Raw genomic sequence first — 11444 nt, forward strand, 5'->3', positions numbered from 1 at the left:
TTTTATTAATGTGGTGTATCACATTTATCAATTTGTGTATATTGAACCACCACTGGGGGCGCCTGGGTGGCGCAGTCGGTTAAGCGTCCGACTTCAGCCAGGTCACGATCTCGCGGTCTGTGAGTTCGAGCCCCGCGTCAGGCTCTGGGCTGATGGCTCAGAGCCTGGAGCCTGTTTCCGATTCTGTGTCTCCCTCTCTCTCTGCCCCCTCCCCCGTTCATGCTCTGTCTCTCTCTGTCCCAAAAATAAATAAACGTTGAAAAAAAAATTAAAAAAAAAAATGAACCACCCCTGCATCCCAGGAATAAATCCCACTTGATTGTGGTGAATAATTCTTTTAATGTACTGTTGGATTTGATTTCCTAGTATCTTGCTGAGAATTGTTACATCCAGTTCATCAGGGATATTGGCCTGTAATTTGCCCTTTTAGAGGGGTGTTTGTCTGGTTTTGGAATCAAGGTAATGCTGGCCTCATAGAATGAGTTTGGAAGTTTCCTTCCATTCCTATTTTTTGGAACAGTTTGAGAAGAATACATGGTAACTCTTCTTTAAATGTCTGGAAAAGGTCTGTATGCTGAAAACTATAGAAAGCTTATAAAAGAAATGAAGAAGACATAAAGAAGTGGAAAAACATTCCATGCTCATGGATTGGAAGAACAAATATTGTTAAAATGTAAATACTACCCAAAGCAATAGGTACATAGAATGCAATCCTAATCAAAATTGCACTGGCATTCATCTCAAAGCTAGAACAAACAATCCTAAAATTTGTATAGAACCACAAAAGACCCCAAATAGCCAAAGTAATGTTGAAAAAGAACACCAAAGCATCACAATCCTGGACTTTAGCCTTTACTACAAAGCTGTAATCAAGATAGTATAGTATTGGCACAAAAACAGGCACATAGACCAGTGGAATAGAATAGAGAACCCAGAATTGGACCCACAAACATAGGGCTAATCTTTGACAGAGCAGAAAAGAGTATCCAATGGAAAAAAGACAGTCTCTTAAGCAAATGGTGGGAGAACTGGATAGCAACATGCAGAAGAATGAAACTGGACCACTTTCTTATACTATGCACAAAATAAACTCAAAATGGTTGAAAGACCTAAATGTGAGACAGGAAATGTCAAAACCTTAGAGAAAAAAATAGGGAACAACCTCTTTGATTTCAGCCTCAGCAATTTCTTGCTTAACACATCTCCAAAGGCAAGGGAAATAAATGCAAAAATGAACTATTGGGACCTCATCAAGATAAAAAGCTTATGCACTGCAAAGGAAACACTCAACAAAACTAAAAGACAACTGACTGAATGGGAGAAGATATTTGAAAATGACATATCAGATAAAGGGTTAGTATCCAAAATCTATAAAGAACTTACCAAACTCAGAACCTGAAAAACAAATAATCCAGTGAAGAAATGGGCAAAAGACATGAATAGACACTTTTCCAAAGAAGACATCCAGATGGCCAACAGACACATAAAAAGATGCTCAACATCACTCATTATCAGGGAAATACAAATCAAAACCACACTGAGATACCACCTCACACCGGTCAGAGTGGCTACAATTAACAACTCAGGCAACAACATATGTTGGTGAGGATGTGGAGAAATGGAAATTCTCTTGCACTGTTGGTGGGAATGTAAATTGGTGCAGCCACTCTGGAAAACAGTGTGGAGGTTCCTCAAATAATTAAAAATAGAACTACCTTATGACCCAGCAATAGCACTGCTAGGAATATATCCAAAGGATACAGGAGTGCTGATTCATAGGGGCATATGTACCCCAATGTTTATTTTATTTTATTTTATTTTTCAATATATGAAATTTATTGTCAAATTGGTTTCCATACAACACCCAGTGCTCATCCCAAAAGGTGCCCTCCTCAATACCCATCACCCACCCTCCCCTCCCTTCCACCCCCCATCAACCCTCAGTTTGTTCTCAGTTTTTAAGAGTCTCTTATGCTTTGGCTCTCTCCCACTCTAACCTCTTTTTTTTTTTTCTTCCCCTCCCCCATGGGTTTCTGTTAAGTTTCTCAGGATCCACATAAGAGTGAAAACATATGGTATCTGTCTTTCTCTGTATGGCTTATTTCACTTAGCATCACACTCTCCAGTTCCATCCATGTTGCTACAAAGGGCCATATTTCGTTCTTTCTCATTGCCATGTAGTACTCCATTGTGTATATAAACCACAATTTCTTTATCCATTCAGCAGTTGATGGACATTTGGGCTCTTTCCATAATTTGGCTATTGTTGGCTATTGTTGTTATAGCCAAATTATGGAAAGAGCCCAAATGTCCATCAACTGCTGAATGGATAAAGAAGATTATATATACAATGGAATACTACTTGGAAATGAAAAAGAATGATATCTTGCCATTTGCAACAATGTGGATGGAACTGGAGGGTATTATGCTAAGTGAAATAAGTCAGGCAGAGAAAGACAGATCATATGTTTTCACTCATATGTGGAACTTGAGAAACTTAACAGAAGACCATGGGGGAAGGGAAGGGGAAAAACAGTTTCGAACAGAGAGGGAGACAAACCATAAGAGACTTAAATACAGAGAACAAACTGAGGGATGATGGGGGGGGGGATGGGAGAGTGAGGGAAATGGGTGATGGCCATTGAAGAGAGCATTGGTTGGAATGAGCACTGGGTGTTGTATGTAAGCAATGAATCATGGGAATCTACCCCCAAAGCCAAGAGCACACTGTGTACACTGTATGTTAGCTAACTTGACAATAAATTATATTTAAAAAAAAGAAGTGCTTTACAATTATAACAAATAAAAAAAATAAATGTCTGGTAGAATTCCCCTAAGAAGTCATCTGGCCCTGGACTTTAGTTTGTTGAGAGATTTTTGATTACTGATTCAATTTCTTTGTTGATTATGGGTCTGTTCAAGTTTTCTATTTCTTCCTATTTCAGTTTTGGTAGTTTGTATGTTTCTAGGAATTTGTCCATTTCTTCCAGATTGCCCAGTTTGTTGGCATATAATTTTTCATAGTATTCTCTTATAATTGTTTGTATTTCTGTGGTGTTGGTTGTGATCTGTCCTCTTTCATTTGTGATTTTACTTACGTGGGTTCTTTCTCTTTTATTATTTTATTTTAAAGTTTATTTATTTTTGAGGGGGGAGAGGGAGAGAGAGAGGGAGAGAGGCAGAATCCCAAGCAGGCTCTGCATCATCAGTGCAGTGCCCAATGGCGGGCTCTAACTCACGAACCATGAGATCATGACCTGAGCTGAAGCTGGATGCTTAACCGACTGAGCCACCAGTGCACCCTCTCTTTTCTTTTTGATAGGTCTGGTGAAGGGTTTAATTCTTTCCAAAAACTAGCAATTAGTTTCATTGATCTGTTCTACTGGTGTGTGTGTGTGTGTGTGTGTGTGTGTGTGTGTGTATTATTTATTTCTGCTGTGATCTTTATTATTTCCCTTATTCTGCTGGCTTTAGTCTTTATTTTCTGTTCCTTTCCTAGCTCCTTAAGGTGTAAGGTTAACTTGTGTATTTCAGACTTTTCTTGCTTCTTGAGGTAGGCCTGTATTGCTATATACTTCCCTCTTAGGACCACCTTTGCTGCATCCCAAAGGTTTTGGACCATCGTGTTTTCATTTTAATTTGCCTCCATGTATTTTTTTAAATTTCTTCTTTAATTTCCTCATTAACCCATTCATTCTTTCATCAGATTTTATTTAATCTCCATGTATTTGTAATTTTTCCAAATTTTTTCTTGTGGTTGACTTCAAGTTTCATAGCATTGTGGTCTCAAAATATGCTTGGTATGGTCTCAGTCTTTTGTACTTGTTGGGGGCTGATTTGTGACCCAGTATGTAATCTGTTCTGGAGAATGTCCCATGTGCACTTGAAAAGAATGTGTATTCTGCTGCTTTAGGATGGAATGTTTGGAATATATCTGCTAAGTCTCTCTGGTCCAGTGTTTTCATTCAAAGCCATTGTTTTCTTTTTGATTTTCTGCTTAGATGATCTTTCCATTGCTGTAAGTGGGGTGTTAAAGTCTCCTACTATTATTGTATTATTATCAATGAGTTTCTTTATGTTTGTTATTAATTGATTTATATATTTAGGTGTCTCAAGTTGGGGATATAAATGTTTACAATTGTTAGATCTTCTTGATGGATAGTCCCCTTAATTATGATACAATGTCCTTCTTCATCTTTTGTTATAGTCTTTGGTTTAAAATCTAGTTTTTCTTATATGAGTATGGCTACTCTGACTTTCTTTTGGTGTCTATTAGTATGATAGATATTTCTCATCCCTTCACTTTCAATCTGCTGATGTCTTTAGGTATAAAATGAGTCTCTTGAAGGCAGCACATAGATGAATCTTGTTTTTTAATCCATTCTGATACCCTGTGTCTTTTGATTGGGGCATTTATTCCATTTACATTCAGAGTGATTATTGAAAGATATGAATTTAGTGCCACTGTGTTACCTGCAAAGTTGATATTTCTGGTGATGTTCTCTGTTCCTTTCTAGTCTTTGTTGCTTTTGGTCTTTTTTTCCCCACTCAAAGAGTCCCCTTTAATCTTTCTTGCAGGGCTGGTTTAGTTGTCACAAACTCCTTTAGTTTTTGTTTGTCTGGGGAAGTCTTGTTTCTCTCTCTCTTTTTTTTACTGTTTATTTATTTTTGAGAGATGGAGAGAGAGAGGGGGAGAGAATGAGTGGCGGGGGGCGGGGGGCGGGGCACAGAGAGAGAGGGGGACAGAGGATCTCAAGTGGACTCTGTGCTGACAGCAGCAAGCCTGATGTGGGGCTCCAGCTCATGAACTATGAGATCATGACCTGAGCCAAAGTCAGACACTCAACCAACTGAGTCACTCAGGCACCCCTCTTGTCTCTCTTTCTAATCTGAATGACAGACTTGCTGGATAAAGTATTCTTGGCTGCATATTTTTTCCTTCAGCATGTTGAATATATCATGCCATTCCCTCCTGGCCTGAAAACTTTCTGCAGACAGTTATGCTGTGAATCTGATCTGTCTTCCCTTGTAAATTAAGAAATTTTTTTCCCTTTTTGCTCTCAGGATTTTTTCCTTGTCTGTGTATTTTGTGAATTTGACTATACTGTGTCTTGGTGATGGCTGGCTTTTGTTGAATTTAATGAGAATTCTCTGTACTACTTGGATTTCAATGTCTGTTTCCTTCCCCAGATTAGAGAAGTTTTCAGCTATAATTTGCTCAAATAAACCTTCTGCTCCCTTATCTTTTCTTCTGGGACTCCTATGATATGAAAGTTATTATGCTTTAAGGAGTCACTGAGTTCCCTAAGTCTACACTCATGATCCAATACCTTTCTTACACTCCTTTTTTTTCAGCTTCATTATTTTACATAATTTTATCTTCTATATCACTGATTCATTCCTGTGTTTCATCCATTCTTATTGTCATTGCATCATTCAGTTTTGCATCTTCATTAAAGCATTTTTTTTTTTGGCCTGACTTATCTCTGCAGTAAGGGATTCTCTAGTGTTTTCTATGCTTTTCTCAAGTCCAGCTAGTATCCTTAGGGTTATTGTTTTAAATTCTGGTTCAGACATCTTACTTGTATCTGTATTGATTAAATCCCTGGCCATGACTTCTTCCTGTTCTTTCTTTTGGGGTGAATTCCTCCATCTTGTCATTTTGTCTGAGTCAATGATGTGTGTGTGTGTGTGTGTGTGTGCACGTGAGAGAGAGAGAGAGAGAGAGAGAGAGAGAGAGAGAGAGAGAGAGGGAGAGAGAGAGAGAGAGAGAGAGAGAGAGAGAGAGAGAGAGATTGTTAGGAAAACCTATTGTATTCATGCTCCTGAGAGTAATAGCTATATTCAGAAGAGGTAAAAAACACAAACAAAAAAAAAACCCTCCCAAAACAAAAACAAAAAAATAAACAAGATCCCATTTCCCTTAGAGCTGAAGATTTGCAGCACTTGATGATCAGTAGACTTGTGCATGTGAGGGGTTTGTGCTGGTCTCCTGGGAAGGGGGCCTGTTGCTCTGGTTCTCAGGTGTTCTTGCCCTAGTGAAGATGAACCTGCAGGGGCTCTGGGTGAGGATGGGGGCTTGGTATAAGCACCTCAGGCCTCCACTGGGTGGCGCTGTTTTGCTCCCTGAAGTCAGCCAGTGTTGATGGGAGCAGGTAATGGCCTTACACAGCTCTTTTATCCCTGGATTGGGGAGCTCCTGCCTGCCACTCTTCAGAAAGCCCTCACAGAAGAGCAATCACCTCACTTGTGTCCCTGGCTTCTGCCAGATCCCCACCTGCACCCTGCCAGCGACTGAGCTGTCTGCCCGCCAGAGAGAAGAGCACTCGTGTATTTTATCCTGTGCAGCTGGGTTTCAAAACTCCAAATTAAAAAAAAAATTTTAATGGTTATTTATTAAACCATTAAACAGAGAGACAGAGCATGAGCATGGGAGGGGCCAAACGATGGGGCGACACAGAATCTGAAGCAGGCTCCAGGCTCTGAGCTGTCAGCACAGAGCCCGACACGGGGCTGGAACTCACAAACTGAGAGATCATGACCTGAGCTGAAGTCGGACGCTTAACCGACTGAGCCACCCAGGCACCCCTCAAAACTCCAAATTTTAGAGATCTGCATGGTGTGGACCTGTGCTGATCCTCTGGGGGAGGGTCTCGCTGTGCTGTGGCTGGTGCAGTCTTGTCCCAGAAATGAGTTGTGTGACTGCATAGCAGTTCAGAATTTATTGTAAAACGTAGCTAAAAGCCAATACCAAGGTTTGCTGTCCTCAGCCAGAGTGTCTTTGTTCCTATGCTAGGGAACAGGGCAACATGCTGGCGCCACAGGGAGAGGCCATGGCGTCACTCCCAAATGCACTCAAAACAGGGGAACTGCTGCTCTGTTGCCCGGTCCCGGGTCTCTGCCCTCTGTCCCCCGAGAGCACTGCCAAGCCCATCAGGCACAACCCTGGCGATGGCGCAGACCTCTAAAATTTCAGACTGTGTACTCCGCTGTTTATGAAATCTTGTGGTATTCAGCCCCTCTCCCTTTTCCAGCCAATGGTTTTGGGGAAGAGTTTTTCTCGTACAATTCCCAATGAGTACTTTCACTCTTTCTTTCTCTTTTTCTTTCTTTTTCACTCCTCCTTATCTTAGCACCCACAGCTCTTCTCTCCCTCAAACCTACTCTCTGCAGTTCCTACCTTACATGATGTGGCCATTTTTTCTACCTCTAGTTATACAGTTTTGCTCTCTCAGTACTCGGATAGACTTCTCGGGTGTTCAAAGTGATTTAATATTTATCTAGCTGTGTTCAAAGGACAAAGCAAGCCTAGGGTCTCCCTACTCCCCCACCATCTTGAACTCCTCCTCTCCCTGATTAAAGTTTAAAAAGTAAAAGCAAAAGACCAATGACAAGTTGAGAACAAACACTTGGAAGTTGTCACTAAGGGCTACCTATTTAATATGTACAGTTTCAGGAAATGGAGAAGAAAAAAACAAGAACAATTGAACAGATGGCAAGGGCCACAAATATGCCTCTTCTCAGAACAAATGAATCTCAACATATAAATAAGTGCTTAGCATCATTTGTAGTAAAAGAAATCAAATCTGTGCACTGAAATACTGGTTCACAGCCATCAGATTAGTAAAACCCCAGAGGCTTGACAGGCGATTTCATTGGTGAGACTGAAGGGAGGCTCAGTGTACTTGTTGGCCATCCTGTGGAGGGATTGGCTGGGTCTAACAAAGTTACAGATGTGTTTCCCTTGGTCTGTTCTAAAGATGCACACATGTGCAAGAACAGGAAATGACACATGCATGGAGTTTTCTTTGCAGCCTTGGGATTGGAAACTGCCCAAATGTCTTTTTGCGCGATACTGTTTGAACCCATGGCAGACCCAGGAGATGGAAAACCCAATCACTACAAGTTAGGAAGAATGAGCTAGAGTACCCTCCAGCTTGTGTTGTTAAATGAGGACGTGGAGTGCAGCTCTGTGAATACAGGGCACTTCCTTTTGTATGGAAATGTGTTGCAAAAAGAAACCCTGAAAGAACTAACTAGAAACCAACGAAAATGGGTGCCTGCAGGGTGCCTTGACCTTTGACTTTTGAACCAGGTCAGTATTTTACGTATCTGAACAATTAAATTAAAAAGAAAATATTTTTGATATTGAAAAGAAGCTGAGGAAAGATGGCAGAGTTTATTGATAGTAGAACCCCACACAGGAAAAAAATCATTTCAAGTACTTTGAGAACACAGTAGCTTTTCCATCCACTATTGGTGCCATACAGGATGGAGAAGTCCAGAAGCAAGCCCTACCCTTCCATCAGAGTTTAGGAGGAAAAACAACTTGTAGAAGATAACTTTGGAAAATTGTGGAAATTTAAATATGGCCCAGGCATTAGATGATATAGAGGCTATTTTTAGCTTGGTATTATATTTTGAATTTGATTCAGCAACAGTATTACGCCTAATGTAGAAAGCAGTTCTTATTTTTTTAGAGATGAATACTGAAGTATTTATGTGTGAAATGTCATAATGTCTGTAATTTCAAATGTCTCAGCAATGAGGTCGTTAAAGCAAGAATGGCAAATGTAAGATCGACGAAGCTAGAAAATGGGTTCAGCGGTGGTCATTGCTCTGCTCTCCCTACTCTACTCTGTGTTTGAGATATTTCATAAGTGAAAATAAAAATGATGGCAATAAATGAATAAGCAGGATCCATTTGGGACAAGGGGTTGGGGTGGGGGCATTTAAGCTGGGCCTTGAGCATGAAGAAGTCAGTGTTGAGAGAACAAGGGTCTGGGTCTCAGCAGGAGCAGGAGTGGGGTCACAGGCCATGAACACGGTCTCCTGACCACTCATTTTTGCCATCTTTCCTTATGTCGAAAAAGTATTCCCACAAAAAACGAGTAACCTATCATGGAGGCCTATTCTCATACGAGGCCATCCTTCTCTCAGGCCAAGTTTGAGCTCATCCTCCTACATGAACCAGATGCGTGCCTGTTCTGCCAGCAGCTTCTCTGGAAACGGGGACGGATGTCTCAGACACGGAGCAGCTGCTGCTCTCAGCCCCGAGGAGAAGAGGGAAATTGCGTATGCCTCTTCTCTGTCCCAAAGAAGAGTCTTAGGGACCCGTTGCCCCTCTCAGCCCATCCACGGGGCTGAGACCTGGTCGAGGGCAGGCCCTTCGTGTTCTTTCGGCTAAATACTGTCTGAAGAATCCAAAGTGTTTAGAAGCCAAAGTGATATAATCCGTGTTCAGGATTATAAACTTTATTTTTATAAACATATCAATTCATCACTCACTGACCCCAGCAACATTCTAGACTCTCCAGTGGATTTTTACAGGCTCACCCAGGAAGTTTTTTTAAAAATTTTTTTAATGTTTATTTATTATTTTTGAGAGAGACAGAGACGGAATGCGAGTGGGTTAGGGGGAGAGAGAGAGGGAGACAGTCCAAAGCAGGCTCCAGGCTCCGAGCTGTCAGCACAGAGCCTGATGCGGGGCTTGAACTCACGAGCCGTGAGATCATGACCCGAGCTGAAGTCGGATGCTCAACCGACTGAGCCCCCCAGGTGCCCCTTACTCAGGAAGTTTTGAGAGTGTGTAAGCCCTGACTGTGTGGTCAAGGCAAGGCTGAGAGACAGGCTGCATATCAGTTAGAAAACGTGTGTCCTTTGCGGCTGTAACAAATCACCGCAAAATTGATGGCTTAAAATAACGCAAATTTAATCCTTTATGAATCAGGGGGTCAGAAGTCCAAGACGGGCCAGTAGGGCTGCTTCCTTCTGGAGGCTCCAGGAAAGACTCCATTTCTTGCCTTTTCCAGCCTTTACAGGCACCTTCACTCTTTGGCTCCCGGCCCTTCTGGCATCTACAAAGGCAGCAGTATTCAGTCTTCTGGTTCCTACCACTCTTCCCCTCTCCCCCATGCCCATCTCCTCCCTGTGATGACACTGGGCTCACCTGGGCAATACCCTGTAATCCCCCTGTTGAGAAGATGTGTACTGTAAAGGGAGAATGGAAGCATCAGGAGGGCAGGGAAGCCCAAGAGGGGGACAGCCCTGCTCGTGGTGCCTGGCAGCTGGGCTCCACATAGAGGGGTGGGCAGCCTCACAGGCCCTGACGGGAGATCTTTGTCCTGGCAGACAGGAAGGGTACACCCAGTGTGGGCTGATGGCCCTAATTCTAGAAGTGAGGGGTAGGAGAGGAGAGCAGGCGTTTACAAGGACTAGAGGGTGAGACATGCGGATGGGGTGGATAGTTCTAACTAACATGGCTGCATAACAAGTTATCACCAACTTAGGCACTTAAAAAAACACAAACAGACCATCTCATGGTTCCTGTGGGTCTGAGGTCTCGGCACAGCTCAGCTGGGTCCTGTTCAGGGTCGTGTGGTAGAACCAAGCTGTTGGCCCATCTCATCTGAGGCTTTGGGACCTCTTTCAGACTAACTAGTTGTGAGCAGGATTCAGTTCCTTGCAGTTGCAGAGGTGGGGTCCCCATTTTGTCACTGCCCACCCTCAGGTTCTAGCTGTGTGGCCCCTCCATGGGCAGTTCACAGGAAAGACAGCAGGAGAAATCTCTCCGACATCTTTTAGGTCTGACCCACCCAGGAGAATCTTCCATTTGATTAACTCAAAGTCAACTGATTTGGGACCTTAGTTACTCTGTAAAATTCTTGGTTAATACAATGTAACGTGATCCCAGGAGTGATTCACACTCAGGGGAGGGTATGAAGGGTATATACTCCAGAGGTAGATCATTATGAAGAAATAAATACCATGTTCTATCTACAAAAGGGGGGATGTGGCTGCATTAATCGAGGCACAAAGGGATTTCGCACCCTGGGAGGCTGGACACATGACCATGGGGAGCAAGAAAGGAGAATGTGCGAGCTTTTGGAGCCAATGTAGACAGGAAAACCAGGGGTACCAATTCTGCCTTTTCTTTTTTTTTTTTTAGGTTAAAGCATCTGTGCCAGGAAATGTGCAGATCTAACATGTACAGTTCTAAGGATTTTGAGAAACGCGCCCATGTAATCCACACACCATCAAGATAGACAGCGCTCCCTCTGTCTAAAAAGTCCCCTGTGCCTTGCAGGCCAGTCCTCACACAAGAGGGAATCACCGCCTGAGTTTTAGCGCCAGTGATGAGTTTTGCCTGACCTCGAGCATCCTGTGAATGGCTATGCCTGACTTCTTTCACTCAGCGCAACATGTGTGAAACTTACCCATGTTCATTTGCTCCCTTTTTGGTTTTTTTGAGTAGCGTTCATGGCATGGGTGAACCACAGTTTGCTTGTGCATTCTCCTGACGATGGACAGTCGGCTTACTTCTAGCTTTTGACTCTTATAAGTAAGGTTGTACATTCTCCTACTGGTGTAGAGGTGATGTTTTCATCGCTCTTGGCCGATACTCAGGAGTGGAGGGGTGAGTGGTGTGGTGAGCACATGTATGA

The 11444-nt window shown here is 42.5% G+C and overlaps 1 long non-coding RNA gene across 1 annotated transcript in view; it reads left to right on the plus strand.

Moving 5' to 3' along the window:
- Positions 1 to 11444, plus strand: part of LOC109503254 — a 31876-nt gene that overhangs the window by 17405 nt on the left and 3027 nt on the right. Inside the window, exon 2 of the long non-coding RNA XR_002162130.3 lies at positions 10949 to 11416. This is a non-coding gene — a long non-coding RNA (uncharacterized LOC109503254). The remainder of the gene's footprint in view (positions 1 to 10948; positions 11417 to 11444) is intronic.

Source organism: Felis catus, chromosome C2 (genome assembly GCF_018350175.1).
Source record: "Felis catus isolate Fca126 chromosome C2, F.catus_Fca126_mat1.0, whole genome shotgun sequence".
NCBI classification, from domain to species: domain Eukaryota; kingdom Metazoa; phylum Chordata; class Mammalia; order Carnivora; family Felidae; genus Felis; species Felis catus.